Consider the following 19,262-nt stretch of genomic DNA (forward strand, 5'->3'; position numbering starts at 1 on the left):
CAGATAAATATCCATGAAAGCTGGACACTTTCTTAAATATTAACTACCCTGCTACACAGGCTGCTTATGAAACAGAATTTCTTGGTTAACAAAACACAGTAAAAAAGGTTTTGCCAGGGGACTTCAGTGGCGGCGGCGGCGCCTCAGGCATCTTGGCCCCGATACAATGAGGCGAGTGGTAAGACAGAGCAAGTTTCGGCCTGTATTTGGACAAGCGGTAAAAAACGACCAGTGTTATGATGACATCCAGGTTTCTCGAGTGACCTGGGATAGTTCCTTTTGCGCTGTCAATCCCAGATTTGTTGCCATTATCATAGAAGCGAGTGGGGGAGGAGCGTTCCTTGTGCTCCCTTTGCACAAGACTGGTCGAATCGACAAATCCTACCTTACATTATGTGGCCACACAGGACTGGTGCTCGACATAGACTGGTGCCCACATAACGATCAGGTGATTGCCAGTGACTCAGAAGACAGCACGGTGATGGTGTGGCAGATTCCAGAAAATGGACTTACCCTTTCCCTGACCAGACCTGTGGTGATTTTAGAAGGCCACTGGAAGAGAGTTGGCATCGTGGCCTGGCATTCGACTGCCCACAATGTCCTTCTTAGTGCAGACTGTGATAATGCCATCATCATCTGGAATGTGGGGACAGGGGAAGTCCTTATAAACTTGGATGATATGCATTCAGATATGATTTACAACATGAGCTGGGACCGGATTGGCAGTCTGATCTGCACAGCTTCCAAAGACAAGAAAGTGAGAGTAATCGATCCTGGGAGACAAAAGATCGTTGCTGAGAAGGAGAAAGCACATGAAGGAGCAAGACCTATGAGAGCCATCTTTCTGGCTGACGGGAATGTCTTCACCACTGGTTTCAGCCGCATGAGTGAGTGGCAGCTGGCTCTCTGGAACCCGAAAAATATGCAGGAACCAATTGCTCTTCAAGAAATGGACACTAGCAATGGGGTATTGCTGCCCTTCTATGACCCCGACACCAGTATCATTTACTTATGTGGAACGGGTGACGACAGTATCCGCTATTTTGAGATCCCAGATGAATCCCGGTATGTCCACTACCTCAACACATTCAGCAGCAAGGAGCCTCAGAGAGGGATGGGCTACATGCCCAAGAGGGGACTCGATGTTAACAAATGTGAGATTGCCAGATTCTTCAAACTCATGAGTGGAAGTGTGAGCCTATTATCATGACTATTCCCAGGAAGTCTGACCTTTTCCAAGATGACCTGTATCCTGACACAGCAGGGCCTGAAGCAGCACTGGAGGCAGAGGAGTGGTTTGAGGGGAGAAATGCGGATCCAGTCCTCATCTCCTTAAAGCATGGATACATTCCTGGCAAAAACCGGGATCTCAAGGTGGTCGAGAAGAACATTCTGGATAGCAAGCCCACTGCAAATAAGAAGTGCCACCTGATCAGTGTCCCCAAGAAAACCCCAGACACGGCTAGTGTGCAAAACGAAGCCAAGCTGGATGAGATTTTAAAAGAGATCAAATCTATAAAAGACACAGTATCTGCAATCAAGATGAGCACATTTCCAAGTTAGGACAGCAGATGGTGAAGATCGCAGCCTGAAGGTCCACCCCTAACCCCCCAAATGGGAGCAGGAACTTGTGCTTGGTAGCGGGTTGTTGGCGTGGTCCCAGGGAGGGCGAAAGGGAGGCACTGCCATTCGGAGACATTCCGTGTCACATTTGTCAACCAGCGATAGGCCACATTCCAGTAAGAACTCAATTCGTCTCCCAAATTTGCAGAAACAAAATGTGATTTAAAAGCTGAGCTTTTTATCAGAAAGCTTTTTTGATGTTTTAAGTGTTCTATGACTTGTCGAACTTTTAAAAGACAAAAGTGCTACTTTTAAAATCCCAGATACTCTGAATTTTAGAAAACCAACCAATTCTGATTCAGTGTCGTGCCCAAGTACCTTTTTTTTTTTTTTTTAATAAACAGGGACCAATCCCACATTGCTTTATATATATATATTTTTTAATGTCGCCGAAACCAAAAGTAGCTATTTTTCCGCCTTGTATTTTGCTGCTTTGCAGTATTTGTGTGTGTGTGTGTGTGTGTTTATCTTAATTTGAAAGGGACAGCACTGTGTATGTTTATAAACTAAATGAAGATATTATTTTGTATACACATTCATCTGAGAACAATCAGAGCAGTAGCCACATGGTGCTGGCTCGTTTGCAGCACAAACCTGGTCATCCTCATGACTACAGAAGGAAGTCTTGAAAAATCACGTGGGTTCGCATCACCACCCTCTTCTTTAATCGAGTCTGGGATCAAAAAAGCTCCTATTGTATTGCTTCCTTTCTTTCCTTTTTCTTTTCTAGAAACTGGGTGGTTGTACCAGAATGGAGTTTCACTTCTTGGTTATCCTGTGCTTCAGATGATTATAATCTAACCTAAAGTAAAAATAAATAAATAAATAAATAAATAAATAAATAAATAAATAAATAAAAGTTTTGCCAGTGATGGTCAAAAATTATTTTCTCTATAAGATACTAATTCTATCATTACTTTATTTTTTGATATTATGGCAGAAATGAAGGAAAGAAAATCATGCTTGGGGTGATTGAAATTATTATAAAATGTGTCTTTATGGGAAACACAAGCTATTCAGCAAATCACTAAAAATATATATAGTTTAAAAACAGAAAACACAAAGGATCAGAAGTTTATACATTTGCTCTTATGTTAAAGAAAACATTATCTACACATATATATCTCAGGATGATCTCTTGAGTAGGAGAATGAGGTAAGGGAGAATTATATTTGACTACATCAAATAAAAATTAAAGTGAGTATAAATTAAAATAAAATAAAATGGCATTTTTACTCTACTGTGCACTTGTTATTTTCCAGGAAAAGAAATCCAGAATTTATCTATTAATGAAATTTTAAAATTCAAATACTTCAATCCACTTGTGGAAAAAAATTTTAAAAGAAATTTTTTAAAGGCATCTTTCTTGAATGAAATTTAAATAATGAGCCTTAAAAACCCTCTGAAATTATCCATAAACACTTTTTTGGAGCTTAACTTAAGGAATCTGTGTTTGGTACCTACAAGAATTTTTGCCACAGCACACTTTCAGGAAATTTTTGAAAGTTCTATGGGACTTTGAAAATGTTTTATCCACATTACAGATTGATATATATGTAATTAAATTGATTTTGTAGAAACATACCTAATGTATCATGGAAAGACACATATTCAACATACATATGATGAAAATATTAAGGCAAACTGTTTGGTTTTGGAGTTTTATTTTTTAAATATTTAAAAAAAAATTATAAACATATAATGGATCATTAGCCCCAGGGGTACAGGTCTGTGAATCGCCAGGTTTACATACTTCACAGCACTCACCATAGCACATACCCTCCCCAATGTACATAACCCCACCACCCTCTCCTGACCCCCAGCAACCCTCAGTTTGTTTTGTGAGATTAAAGTCTCTTATGGTTTGTCTCACTTCTGATCCTATCTTGTTTCATTTATTCTTTTCCTACCCTCCCAAACCCCCCACGTTTCATCTCCTCTTCCTCATATCAGGGAGATCATACGATAGTTGTCTTTCTCTGATTGACTTATTTCACTAAGCATAATACCCTCTAGTTCCATCCATGTCATTGCAAATGGCAAGATTTCATTTCTTTTGATGGCTGCATAGTATTCCATTGTGTGTATATATACCACATCTTCTTGATCCATTCATCTGTTGATGGACATCTAGGTTCTTTCCATAGTTTGGCTTTGTGGACATTGCTGCTATAAACATTCGGGTGCACATGCCCCTTTGGATCACTATGTTTATATCTTTAAAGTAATTACCCCGTAGTGCAATTGCTGGGTCATAGGGTAGCTCTATTTTCAACTTTTTGAGGAACCTTCATGCTGTTTTCCAGAGTGGTTGCACCAGCTTGCATTCCCACCAACAGTGTAGGAGGGTTCCCCTTTTTCCGCATCCTCGCCAGCATCTGTCATTTCCTGACTTGTTAATTTAACCATTCTGACTGTATGAGGTGGTATCTCATTGTGGTTTTTATTTGTATTTCCCTGATGCCGAGTGATGTGGAACATTTTTTTCATTTGTCTGTTGGCTATCTGGATGTCTTCTTTGCAGAAATGTCTCTTCGTGTCTTCTGCCCATTTCTTGATTGGATTATTTGTTCTTTGGGTGTTGAGTTTGCTAAGCTCTTTAAAAATTTTGGATACTAGCCCTTTATCTGATATGTTGTTTGCAAATATCTTCTCCCATTCTGTCATCTTTTGGCTTTGTTAACTATTTCCTTTGCTGTGCAAAAGCTTTTGATCTTGATGAAATCCCAATAGTTCATTTTTGCCCTTGCTTCTCTTGCCTTTGGCGATGTTCCTAGGAAGAAATTGCTGCAGCTGAGGTCAAAGAGGTTTCTGCTGTGTTCTCCTCAAAGTTTTGTTGGATTCCTTTCTCACATTGAGGTTCTTCATCCATTATGAGTCTATTTTCATGTGTGATATAAGGGAATGATCCAATTTCATTTTTCTGCATGTGGCTGTCCAATTTTCTCAGCACCATTTGTTGAAGAGGCCGTCTTTTTTCCACTGGACATTCTTTGTCGAAGATTAGTTGACCATAGAGTTGAGGGTCTATTTCTGGGCTCTCTATTCTGTTCCCATTGATCTCTGTGTCTGTTTTTGTGCCAGTACCATACTGTCTTGATGGTGACAGCTTTGTAATAGAGCTTGAAATCTGGAATTGTGATGCCACCAAAGGTGGCTTTCTTTTTCAATATTCCTTTGGCTATTTGAGGTCTTTTCTGGTTCCATATCAATTTTAGGATTATTTGTCCCATTTCTTTGAAAAAAAATGGATGGTATATTGATAGCGATTGCATTAAATGTGTAGATTGCTTTAGGTAGCATAGACATTTTCACAATATTTGTTCTTCCAATCCACAAGCATGGAATATTTTTCCATTTCTTTGCATCTTCCTCAATTTCTTTCATGAGTACTTCATAGTTTTCTAAGTGTAGATTCTTTGCCTCTTTGGTTAGGTTTATTCCTAGGTATCTTATGGTTTGGGGTGCAATTGTAAATGGGATTGACTCCTTAATTTCTCTTTCTACTGTCTTGTTGTTGGTGTAAAGAAGTGCAATAGATTTCTGTGCATTGATTATATATCCTGACACTTTACTGAATTCCTGTACAAGTTCTAGCAGTTTTGGATTGGAGTCTTTTGGGTTTTCCACACATAGTATCATATCATCCTCAAAGAGTGATAGTTTGACTTCTTTGATGATTTGGATGCCTTTAATTTCTTTTTGTTGTCTGATAGCTGAGGCTAGGACTTCTAGTACTATGTTGAATAGCAGTGATGATAATGGACATCCCTGTCATGTTCCTGACATTTAGAGAAAAGCTCTCAGTTTTTCTCCATTGAGAATGATATTTGTGGTGGGTTTTTCATAGACGGCTTTGATTGAGGTATGTGCCCTCTATCCCTACACTTTGAAGAGTTTTGATCAGGAAGGGATGCTGTACTTTGTCAAATGCTTTTTCAGAATCTATTGAGAATATCATATGGTTCTTGTTTTTTCTTTTATTAATGTATTTTATCACATTGATTGATTTGTGGATGTTGAACCAGCCTTGCAGCCCTGGAATAAATCCCACTTGGTCGTGGTGAATAATCCTTTTAATGTACTGTTGGATCCTACTGGCTAGTATTTTGGTGAGAATTTTCGCATCTGTGTTTATTAAGGTTATTGTTCTGTAATTCTCTTTTTTGATGGGATCCTTTCTCTGGTTTGGGAATCAAGGTGATGCTGGCCTCACAAAATGAGTTTGTAAGTTTTCCTTCCATTTCTATTTTTTGGAACAGTTTCAGGAAAATAGAAATTAATTCTTTAAATGTTTGGTAGAAATCCCCTGGGAAGCCATCTGATCCTGGGCTTTTGTTTGTTTGGAGATTTTTGATGACTGTTTCAATCTTCTTACTGATTATGGGTCTGTTCAGGTTTTCTATTTCTTCCTGGTTCAGTTGTGGTAGTTTATATGTTTCTAGGAATGCATCCATTTCTTCGATTGTCAAATTTGATGGTGTAGAGTTGCTCATAGTATGCTCTTATAATTGTTTGTATTTCTTTGGTGTTGGTTGTGATCTCTCCTCTTTCATTCATGATTTTATTTATTTGGGTCCTTTCTTTTTTCTTTTTTGATAAGTCTGGCCAGGGGTTTATCAATCTTATTAATTCTTTCAAAGAACCAGCTCCTAGTTTCATTGATTTGTTCTATTGAGTTTTGTGTTTTGGTTTTTGGTTTCTATTTCATTGATTTCTGCTCAGATCTTTATTGGAGTTTTATTTTTTTTAAAGTAAGTATAGAAAGGATTATCCAAGAATATATATCAAAACATTCTGTTTATAGTGTCTGAGTATGTGGGTTTAGAGCAAATGGAATTTTTGCAGGATTTTTTTGTCCATTCAAATATTTCTGTGTTATAAATCAATTTATAATGAAGTTATCTCTTCCCATATAGTATCATAGTGATAAGTAGAAAAGAAAGTAAACTTAAGGTCTCTTCAGATATATCATCATAATGATAAGTAGAAAAGAAATTAAACTTAAGGTCAAAGAGGTTGGCTTTATACAGCTCCACAACTATAATCAATCTATTTAAATGTCAGTTCCCTCATTGTAAATAATGTGTGCCATATAAATCTGCACCAAAGTAAAAGATACATATGGAGCACTCTAGTAAGAAATATTCATTTTTCTTTTTTTGAGGTAGATATTTATATCTCCCTTTTCTAGATGAAGAAGCTATATTTCACCAAGGCTAATGACTTATTCACTTCTATATGACTCCTAAGGTGTAGAAACAGAATTTAAATTCAAGTTAATGTGACTTTAGAGTCTTTGGGCTTTACTCTCCAGTTGGAAGAGATAAAATGGAATAAAACAATAGCTATCCTCATTATAGATGAACAAAAGTAAAGGAGCAGTTAGAATAGGTGTAGGTGAAAGATTTAAAACAAGTTTATTGTTGAGAACCAGAGGAAAAGAATAATGAGCAAAGACAAAGTAAGAGACTGTTTTTCAAGAAAATACTCTGGGAAGATTTTTGAATCATTGCCATTAAAGATTAAGATAATCCAATCGTGAAGAATTAAAGAATTAATTAAAATATACAGGTATGAAAATAAATAACTTTATGAGTTTAGGTTGCATACATCATTGTATTTAGCTTAGTTAGATTCCAAATTAATATAGTGCGAGTGGCATAACTCAAAAGTAGGCAAGAAGTTCCTTCCATAAATCTTTACTTCATCTCAACCTTACTTCAAAAGCTTGGTACTAACTATCACCTTAGCATGGACTCTCTATCCAAGAAAGTTCCCTCGCTTTTTCAGGTTTCCCAAATAAGGAAATAATTTTCTTAAACTAAATTAAGCACCAAGAATATTTTGGGAAAATGTCTCTCTTAAAGTATGCAACCTGAATCAATCACTTGTATGAAAACAACTTGCTTTCAGGAGTGCAATAAAATATACATTTAGGATTTGCAAAGAGTTACTTTCACCAAGAAAAACCATAGGAAGTTAAATTTGGGATAATCCTTTGTAATGAGTAGTTAAGCTTCTAACAAATATGAGGACTCATGAATCTGAAAAATCATATATTCTTTTTCTCTGCATTCACTTCTGACCTCTTGGGAGGGCCTCACCTCACATTCACTGATTAAAAGACATGCAGTAAAACATCTCCTTGGTGTAGCCTATAAAACAGAATGAGTAATGCTGTTTTAAATTAGTGATAGGTGAATCACAAAGCTTTGGGAGGTTGAGTTTCTTTTCCTCTTCTGAACTTTCTTTGATGAAGAAATAAGGCTAGGAAACATGTGAGAATGCATTATCTCATGAGAGATCCAGCACTCTGTTTCAGCCTCTAGCTTTGAAATGTTTAAAAATATGAAAGATTTTCACTCATGTAGTTCTAATCACTGCATTTGCTCTTAAAAATGAATTGGAAAAATAGAAGCAAACAAACAAACAAAAAACCACCAAAAATATTTCGTTTTCCCTTTTCACAAAGGTACCTATTCCTTATAACTTTTAGGATGTATAGGAAAAAGACAATCCTATATTCTCACTCTGGATGGGACAAGAGTAACATCTGATTCTCTGCTAAATGAACACTGAATAGATATATGAATAAAAGATAAAATTGCTTAGTTAATTAAAGGATAAAATTAAAAGAGAAAGCAAAGGTAGGAGCAAGGGAAGAAGAAGGGGGGAGAGAGGGAGAGATGGAGGAAGGAAGGAAGGAAAGAAGGCAGGCAGGGAAGCAGGCTCTTTTGCTCTCACTTGTTTGAGTTATGAGTCTCTTAAATTTTCTCTCCCTACCTTGGAGAAGCATGTCTTTCTGAGCCCAATTTCTAACACATGGGGATGGAAATAAACTCTCCTGGTATAATAGAAATTCTTCTATAACATTTATTAATCCATCAATTAATGTGCCAGGCATTCTGCTAGTAATCCTGAGAGAACTTTTCTTAAATCAATCACTTGGTGTTAGTCTATAAAATTTGTAAATCATATGGCAGGGTAAACCATCATAAATAAAAAAAATTCTTAACTTACAAAGCAACAGATCATTTTAGTACACTGGGCATAAATTCTGAAAGGATGTCAGTAGCAAACAAGTTTTACAGGATTAAAGACACTTCACATGTGTAATTATCAGGGAGAGAAGAATGGCATATTAATTATAACATCACTCTATATCTAATTTCTTCTTCTTTTATTTATTAGATATTTATTATCTATATAATAATAGACTAATCCAAACCTCATTTAACTCAAATCCTCTTGTTCTTATGATCTGAAATGTATTAGGCCTTCTAGGAAGTCCCAGTCACTCTGTAGTTATGAGTATGGAACAAAAAGACAACAGTTAGTTCTCACCCTTTTAAAATCAGACCAGCATTTTCAATTGGTTATTATAAATAAAACCTGATGTAAAACTTCCTTTGTGGATGCTTTAATATTTAAATTCTTTCAATATCAAATAGAATAACACACTATCACAAAAAAATGGAGGTTGCTATTTCTGCAGTACATTCCAATTCATGCTTTTTTAATGAAAAACAGAAGCTGAGTCCTAAAATTAACATTATATTCTATTAAATATTGTATCTCTTATACTGATTTTGAATAATTTTGAAGATGATCTCATCATCTTATTTTACCAGTGTGATAAAATAAGAAAAAATAAGAAATACCAAGTGAAATTAAAAAAGAGTGATACTGTAACAAAAGCTTTCTAGTTTATTAATTTATTTTTAAATAATGCATTTAAACTTGGAGAAAAAAGGAAGTAATCATGAAACTATACATGATAAACACTTAAAATTTGTGCTTTTTACATTGATTTCAGAGGAAAAAATGAGACAGTGCTAAGCTACAATGTTTTAGTTAATTTTTGTTGCACTTTTGTCTCTAGATTTCTTTTCATGCATTCAACAGATTTTCTTTCTCCTCACTTTAGGACATATTCATATAAAATTGCTTGACTTTTAGGTGACTTTAGATGTTCTCCAACAAGAAACCTTTTGTAAAAGTCCATCCTACACTATCTTCAAAGATAGCTTAAAAGTTACCTCTTTATGGACACCATGCTAAAATTCTCTAAATAGGGTTCTTTCATTGTATTCCCTCTTACTATCCAATACCTGCTTTTCACAGCACTTAATTTAATTTTAATTAAATTACTAAGTTTATAATTAATTGCATAATGTCTCCTTCCCTAAAAAATTAAATCCTGAACACTGCTATATCTTCCACGTTTGTTAATAAATGATTGTTACTGAATCTCAGAGAACTTAAATAGTTTTCCAATAGAATATGATTAACATGTGATAGATTCAACATGTAGTGCTTATTTTCATATATTTTTTTCCTTCTCAGCCATTATTGCTTTTTATTACCCAGAGAAAAGAAAAGTGATAATTGATTTAAGTACTAGACCTCAATGTAGGTAAATTAAGCTTTTCAACAAATAAATGAACCTCCATATATGGCTTGTGTTCCATCTTCTCTATGTATTTATTTTTTGTTTAAAAAAAAAAGAATTATTTTCGCTCTTCACAGAGACCACAGAAAGTCAGCAAGTCATCTAACTACCTAATCTAAGTATAAAGCAATTATTTAAAAATTATAGACAGGTCTGACTCTTCAAAAGCAGCTCTGATTAGTAACATAAAACAATAATTCCATTGTAAGAGAACTAACTTTAATAATTATGGACTCTGAAAATATCCCAGGTGAAAAAAATGCTTACTTTCCTCCTTGTGGAGGATAGACTGTACTATCCTAGATAAATAATTGTTTTCTTCTTGTGGGTGTTTGTATGTATGTGTGTGTACTGGGTGAAGGTGCATACTTGCCCATGTGTATGTGTGATGTATGCTATAGTTACCTATGGACAAGTGGATTAATACAGAAGTATATCTGGTGGGAAGACCTCTATGTGGTCTCTACTTGAGTGCCTGCATGCCTTATGCACAATTCTACTATAGTCTTCTCTGTGCTATTTCAGAAATATTCATTCTGACTGAGAGATATAATTGTGGGAACAGAAGATGAATCATATGATAAGAACAAAATCTGTGAGTTCAAGGAGTATGTTAGAAAATATATATTCTTAGATATGAGTGAAACCATGAATAGGTAAATAACCTTTATTTATAAAAAAAAGTTGGGGGCACTGACAAAAGGAAACCCTTGTTGAAGGGGTTTATCTAAGGCTTTCACCAAGAACTTGGAAGCAGTCACATTTACATATAATCTCATTTTCCTGTCTATATTATAATACCCTTAATTACTCAAACCCATCAATAAGGACTACCATCTATAATATCCCTGTCTCCAAGTATTTCGAAGATGTGTACCATTTATCTTATTATATCTAGGTTCTACATTTTCTATCCTTCTTCACCATGCTCTGAGTTCCCATGCGTCTGACCTGTGGCACTTACATCAAGAAAATTCCCTTGTTCTCTGCCTTCAGGTTTGATAATAGCTGATGGAGAAGCCCAGCAAGAGAATGGATATGCGTAGAGCAAGGTTGGCATATATATTCATCTACTTCCCTCCCTTGGGGTTCCCCTGTATTGACTAAATCCCTCAATCTAAACTCCTGACTAGGTCACCTTTTGCATGTAACTATCTTTTGGGTTCTAAGAGTTGCTCTTTCCCCTTGCTTCTATAGACCTAGGTGTGCTTATTCTTGTAATCACCTTCTTCTAGAATGAGAACCACATTATAATACCCTCCTTACAGTTTAGGAATTAATCCATTAAATAAACTTTCTTCATGTTTCCCAAAATAAACTGTTTCCTGCCAGGATTCTGATTGATACAGACAGTACAGGAAAATATGTCCTTGCTGTGGCCCATGAAATGATACCAACATTGAACCAAAAAGACTAAATCCCAGAGATCGTTTCAATCACTCATGGTAAAGTGAGAAGGGGATTTTTTTAACAGAACAGAATGAAGCACGTAAGAAGATACAGATTGGAAAAAAAAATTACAAGTGGAAAAATAAAAACGTATATTGAACTCCATCCTTTAAAAATAAAGGCTAAAATAGGTTGGTCCTTGGCAGTGGGGGTAATATTTGAATTATCATTTGCAATCTTGAATCATGGCTCCTGGTATCCCAGGAGTATGATCTTAGTATTACAACTTCAAAAGTATTACAATACCCATTGCCACCTTCTACTCTTTCATATTCTTTTTCTTTATATCTTTAAAAATGATTTTCTTTCCTGGTTCTCTGAATTTGGTGCATGTGGACTTCGGGATCTCTATTAGGAGTGGATGTCTTCTTCCTGCTTAATGTGCTGAATATTTGTTACATGTTTACTTTGGTTGTTGTACACATAACATCCCAATTCAATCTGAGAGTAAGAGCCAATGAAAGCTTCCTTTGTTTAGTGTTATTTACCGGAAGTTCTGCCACATTCATGTGATATATTCTTTGGAAAAGACTCCAGACAACATTTTTTTCCAGATAAATTTGGTCTTTCTTTATAAATTGTCAACAGAATGCTTTGGCAGCTGGCCATAATTTTTTTTTTAAAGATTTTATTTATTTATTTGACAGACAGATCACAGGTAGGCAGAGAAGCATGTTTAGAGAGAGGAGGAAGCAGGCTCCCCGCCGAGCAGAGAGCCCGATGCGGGGCTCGATCCCAGAACCGTGGGATCATGACCTGAGCCGAAGGCAGAGGCTTTAACCCACTGAGCCACCCAGGCGCCCCTGGCCATTATTTTTTAATGAAAAAAGTGCTCTTCACTATTATTGAAAGTCAAGAGGAAATCCATAATATAGTAAGAATCTCTGCACTTCTCTCGAAATAATAAAAGTAAAATTTGGCTTTGAGCTTTCCATGAATAAAACTGACATCTTCCTATTGTTTCTCTTCCAAATATCACTCATATGAATTCTTTTATATGTACATAATATATATGTATATGTAGCTCAAAATACTACAATAAAATTACCTACTTAAAGAAGATGTGGTATATGTACACAATGGAATACTATGCAGCCATCAAAAGAAATGAAATCTTGCCATTTGCGACAACATGGATGGAACTAGAGCGTATCATGCTTAGCGAAATAAGTCAAGCAGAGAAAGACAACTATCATATGGTCTCCCTGATATGAGGAAGTGATGATGCAACATGGGGGCTTAAGTGGGTAGGAGAAGAATCCATGAAACAAGATGGGATTGGGAGGGAAACAAACCATAAGTGTCTCTTAATCTCACAAAACAAACTGAGGGTTGCTTGGGAGAGGGAGGTTGTGAGAAGGGGGGTGGAGTTATGGACATTGGGGAGGGTATGTGCTTTGGTGAGTGCTGTGAAGTGTGTAAACCTGGTGATTCACAGACCTGTACCCCTGGGGATAAAAATATATGTTTATGAAAAATAAAAAAATAAAACAAAATTACCTACTTAAGTCATCTGTTAATATTTTAGTTGCTTCTTCAAATTATAATATTATGTTATAAACAAGTTTTATATTTTCTTTAACATGTTGACCTGTTCAAGAAAACAAAAATTCTTGGTCTTGTCAGACTCTTCAACTGCAAGATTAAAAATTTTTAGATTGAAAACAAATGAAAAGAAAATAAATTATTGAAATAGGTACTCCATGTTTAAATATAAGACTCATTAATAATATATAATTCTTGACAAAATTTTAAATAAACTTCAATTCTTCCTTATAACTTCATCTATTCACACAAAGAGGACAACATTAATTATCTAAATCTCATTGGAACTTTAAAGTACATACATTCTAATTTTAGTTTGTCACTTTTCATGGTTGCAAAAATATGTTATGTACTTACATCTCACTTTTATATGACTCAAGGTAATGTAATTATGTTAATTAACTTTGATAATATTGAGTGAGACAAAAGAGTGCTCTGTCATCTTCAAAAGAATGCTCTGCTTTTTAATTTGCAAACAGATTGGTGAATGAATTGTCACTTTTAAACTCCATGGTCTTTCTACATAGCTTTCATGGTAAGCATCAGAAAACAGTTTTGTGCATATTAATCTGATCGTATTGTTTAGATTGTATCAGCTTGATATTTTAAGTAAATTCTTATTGAATATAAGTTAAAACACTTTTTTTAAATTTTGGGGATCAGATTCATTGAGTTAAATTTACACGTAGTGAAATTCACCAACTTATATGTAGTTCCAAGAGTTTGGCAAATGTATATAGTCACTAAAACAATCAAATTATAAAATATTTCCATCATTCCCCCAAATTTCTTAGTATCCCTTTGGATACAATCTCTTTCTTTATGCCTACTTCTTGACAACCACTGATCTGATTTCTGTTGTTATGACTAGTCTTTCCTTAGAACATCATGTAAATGAAACATAGAGTAAGTTGCATGTGATCTGGCTTCTTTTATTAGGGCCAATTCTTATAAAATTCACACATGGTTTTGCAATTATAAGTAGTTTTTCCTTTCTGTTACCATATAGTATCTTATTGATGGTTATAACATAATTTTTCTACATATTCACCAGTTAGTGGACTTTGGGGATTTTTATAGTTCCAGGGACTGTGAATAAGGCTGCTATAAATATTCTTGTACAGATATTTATCTGAATAGTTCTCTTGGATGAATATTTAGAAGTGGGATTGCTAGGTTTTTTGGTAAATTTATGTTTAACTTAATTAGACACTGGCAAAAGGTTTTCTGAAATGTCTGTGCTATTTTGTATTATTCCTACCAACAATGTATTAGAGTTTCATGTGTTCTACATCTTCATATATGTAATATGTAATTTTTAAATGAAGATATGTACATTCCATCTACTTCTCCCATAACTTGACCAGAAAAGTAACCCACAGAAAGGAAGAAAATCTGTAAACTCTATCTGATAAGGGGTTAATATCCAAAATATATAAGAAATTTGTACAACTCAATAGCAAAATAACAATGACAACAACAACAACAACAACAAATAAACTGATTTTTTTAAAAAAGGACAAAGTTTCTGAATAGATATTTCTCAAAAAAACACACACAAAACAAACATACAAATGGCAAGCAGGTACATGAAAGAGTGCTCAACACCACTAATCAGGGAAATATAAGTCAAAATCAAAGTAAAATATTACCTCACACATGTCAGGAGTACTATTACCCAAAGACAAGAAATAAAATATTACATAAAGACAAGAAATAAAAAAGGATATGGAGAAAAGGAACCCTTCTATACTGTTGGTGGGAATGAAAACTGTCTCAGCCACTATGGAAAAACAGTATGGCAGTTCCACAAGAAATTAAAAATAGAACTACTGTATGATCCAGCAATCCTACTTCTGGGTATATATACAAAGGAAATAAAATCTGGATCTCAAAGAGATATCTGCACTTCTGTGTTCACTGCATCTTTATTCACAATAGTCAAATATGGAAACAACTTAAGTATTCCTTGATAGATAAATGGGTAAAGAACATGTGGTGGACAAATGAATAAAGAAATGTTATTCAGTTCTAAGATAGAAATTCTGCCATTTTCAACCACATGGTTAAACCTAGAGCACATTATGAAAACTAAATAAGCCAGACACAGAAAGATAAATACTGCATGATCTCAGTTATATGTGGAATCTAACATAGTCGGATTCATAGAAGTAGAGAGTAGAATGGGCATGAGGGAGAGGGAAATTGAGACATGTTGCTCAAAGGATACAAAAATTCAGTTATGTGAGATGGATGCGTTCTGGAGGTCTAATATACAGTATGGTGACAGTAGTTAATAATGCTGTAATATATGGCTGAAACTTGTCAAGAAGATAGATTGTGAATTAAATGTCTCAGCATATATATAAACACACAATGGTAGGTATGTAGAGGTGATGTATAAGTTATTTAGCTTGATTGTGGTCATCTTTTCACAATGTGTACATATAATCAAAGCATCAAGTTGTACACCTTAAACATAATTTTTAAATATCAAAGATAAATCAAAGTTGTTTTATAAAAGCAGGCTCCAGGGGCACCTGCGTGGCTCAGTTGGTTAAGTAGCTGCCTTCAGCTCAGGTCATTATCCCAGGCTCCTGGGATCGAGCTCCACATCACGCTCCTTGCTCAGTGGGGAGTCTGCTTTTCCCTCTCCTGCTTCCCCTGCTTGTGTTCTCTCTCTCACTGTCTCTCTCTGTCAAATAAAACCTTTACAAAAAAAATAATTAAAAAAAAAAGCAGGCTTGAGACAGGGTATAGTGCTTATAAAAATTATTAAGGTTTACATATAGAAGGAAAAAAGTTACTGTACATATAAACAAAATAAGAACAGGAAGGATACTTAAAATTACCAACATTTTTAAATGTATCAATATACCTACCTATAGGGCTCTACCCAATATCTCTAGTATTATTAGAGAAGCAATATACAATAAGTTGAAAGTGGTAATGTAATAATAGTGTACTAATAACTAAAAAATTTGGAATAGTTTTTATGTCTAAAAATGAGAGAACTATTAAGATATTGGTATTTCATGTGGTGGATGGGAATCCAGTAGAAAAATAGAAAAATGAATCTGGAAGATGTGATACATGGTACAATTCCATTTATATAATAAGAATAAAATCACAGTGTGTTGGAAGGGATAGACTATAATGTAAATAACCATTATCAATGTCCACTGTAATTTATGTAAGTTAAAAGAAAGATTAGGCAGACACTCCTTCTTGCATTACTTCTTTTTTTTTTTTTCTGATACTTCCAGGAATTTTTTTTTCAATTTAGATACAGTGAGCCTATGTATTGTACATCATTAGTTTCAGATGTAGTGTTCAATAATTCATCAGTTCGGTATAAAACTCAGTGCTCATCACATCACAGGTCCCCCGTAATGCCTATCACCCAATCACCCCTTCTCTCCACCCACCTCCCCTCCAGCAACCCTTAGTTTGTTTCCTAGAGTTAAAAGTCTCTCATGGTTTTTCTACCTCTCTGATGACTTGCACTACTTCTAAAGGTGAGTCTTTAGGGAGAGTGAAGTGAAGAGACAGTCTGAGTCCTTAAGAGAATTATGATGTTGCTAAACCAACCTTGGGTCTGTCTTCTGTTAGGTATATGAAGTAAACTCTCCTTTATAAACCACTCTTACGTTTATTTCACTGCTCAAATGCAGAATAAGCTACAGCAAAAGAAGAGGGCTCACAATGAACATGAAAACTTTTTTTTTTTTTTTAAATGTTATTTTGTTTACTTGACTACTTTACTCCCTTTCCCATTACTTTAATTCTCTTAATCCTCTGGAAACTGTATAGAATCATAAGAATTCCTTCTAGCATGATTAAAGCCATCACTGATAGGAGTGTCTGGGTGGTTCTATCCTTTGAAAGTCTGACTCTCGATCTGAGCTCAGGTCTTGATCTTAGGGTTGTGAGTTAAAGCCCCATGTTAGGCTCAACATTAGGCATGGAAACTTGTTTTAAAAAATTATCAATGATAAAGCAGTTTTCTTGAATAGGTATTTTCTTGACTATTTTCTTGAATAGGTATTCTAGAAATATGCTTAGTGATCTCTCTGCACTCCATTTGTTGTTGTGGAGAATAATTTGGGCAACACTACTTAGAAAAAATCATGTTAAACTAATTACATTAAAGTCCTGATGAAAGTTTTTAGCTCTAAGTAATACATTAGAAATACACATTCAGGGGTGCCTGGGTGGCTCAGTGGGTTAAAGTCTCTGCCTTCAGATCAGGTCATGATCCCAAGGTCCTGGGATCAAGTCCTGCATTGGGGCTCTCTGCTCGGCAGGGAGCCTGCTTCCTCCTCTCTCTCTGCCTGCCTCTTCCTCTCTCTCTGCCTGCCTCTTTGCCTACTTGTGATCTGTCTGTCAAATAAATAAATAAAAACTTAAAAAAAAAAAAGAAATACACATTCACCCAACAAAGAATTTGGTAATATTGTCATGTTGCACTAGAAAAGAGGTAGAAAAACTTGTTTTCCACTTGTGGTATAAGGACATGCAGTATTATGACTCCTTGTTCACATGGAGGGAAGTTCCTAAGGGCTTAATATAGTTCTGTTTTCTTAATATTTCTCCCAAAACATTTTAATGTGACTTTTAAAAAGAAATTGACCTTAACCTTATGCAAGTCACAACTCCCCAAATAAAGAAACACAGAAATAGTGGGGAAAAATAAAATCTGTGCCTTGAGAAAATACTGAAGTCGGTTTTAACTGATAGAATATTTTAAAGGGATAGCATACAAACTAAAAACACACATGAAAAGAGATTTTTAAGAAAATAATAAAATTTCTTATATATAATTCACGAATTCCAATTACTCAAATATAAACACAAAAACCGAGCTTGAAGAAATTTCCAGGAATGGGATTCAAGACTTTGGTTTATTCTAAGCCTAGGTTATGGTATAATTTATAAAAATAATGTAAAATTTGCTCTATACATAGAAATACAGTTTCCATATTGTCATATGAGATTATCCACAAAGGTGAAGTGACTATAGATATAATTAGGATTACTAATAAGTTGTTTTTAAGTTAATCAAAGAGGAAATTGGATGGGCCTAACTGAATAAGTTGAGCACTTATTATGAATTTGTCAAGTTAACACTTATTCAGTGGAGCACAAGGTGCCGAATGATGAGCTTTGGTTCAAAAACAGACCAAGCAAGGGACTGAAATAAAAGAGTTTATTACTCTCAGGTCCTAGTTGAAATACCCAGTAAGCCTCAAGGGGCCACATGGAGAGGTCAAGGAAGAGTACAGGCAGAGAGAAACAGGACCTGGGATGCATTCCTTTTTAGGGTCAATGGATGGAGTGCTTTGGGGTTCCTAAGCTAAGGTTGGTTTCATTAAATGCAAATCAAAAGAGTTATGTTTTGGTAAGTCACACAAAGTTCTTATCTAAGGACACATAAGTGGAAGGCAGTGGGAAGCAAGAGGTACTGTTGTAACAGGAGCTGTTGGGGAAGTTATATTAAGAACTTATTTCTGCTTGCTGAAGAGACTAGTGTCTATGTGAGGTCACTGCAGGCTACTTGGCCAAACACAATAGGTCCCAAAGCAGCAATACAATGAAGTAACTTAACTAAGCTCTGGACGACCCTTTAAAAGAGAATCTAGAGGTCAAAAGAAGTACCAGAGATGACACTTTCCTTTTGGCCTTGAAGAAACTAACTGCCATGGCAGTTGAAGGGGTCATACGATAGAGAATGGTGGGCAACCTCTAGAAGCTACAAACTACAAGGAACTAGATTCTGACTCAAAAGATGACATCAAGCCTTACATGAAATTGGAGACCTGGTTGACACCTTGCTTGCAGACGAGCTCCAAAATGATTATACCCCAGCTAAGTCATGTCCAGACTCCTGATCCATGGAAACTGTGAGATAAATATAGGGTGTTTGAACCTCTAATTTTGCAGTTATTTGTTATGCAACAATAAATAATATAGTTGGGGCACCTGGGTGGTTGTCAGTTAAGCATCCAACTCTTGATTTTGGACCAGGTCATGATCTCCAGGTCATGAGATTGATCCCCTTGTCCAACTCCATGCTGGGCATAGAGCCTGCTTAAGATTTTCTCTTTCTCTCTCCCTCTGTCCTTCTCTGCTGCTCTCTCTCTCTCTTTCTCTCTAAAATAAAATAAACCAATAATATGTTACAATGTGG

At 35.3% G+C, this 19,262-nt stretch overlaps 1 pseudogene across 1 annotated transcript; it reads left to right on the plus strand.

The window, feature by feature from the left end:
- The first annotated feature begins 134 nt into the window (after positions 1 to 134).
- Positions 135 to 1,946, plus strand: LOC309858074 (coronin-1C pseudogene; annotated as a pseudogene). The gene has a single exon. The product of its transcript is annotated as a coronin-1C pseudogene (transcript).
- Positions 1,947 to 19,262: the final 17,316 nt, after the last annotated feature.

This window comes from Mustela nivalis (genome assembly GCF_964662115.1).
Source record: "Mustela nivalis genome assembly, chromosome: 2".
NCBI classification, from domain to species: Eukaryota; Metazoa; Chordata; class Mammalia; order Carnivora; family Mustelidae; genus Mustela; species Mustela nivalis.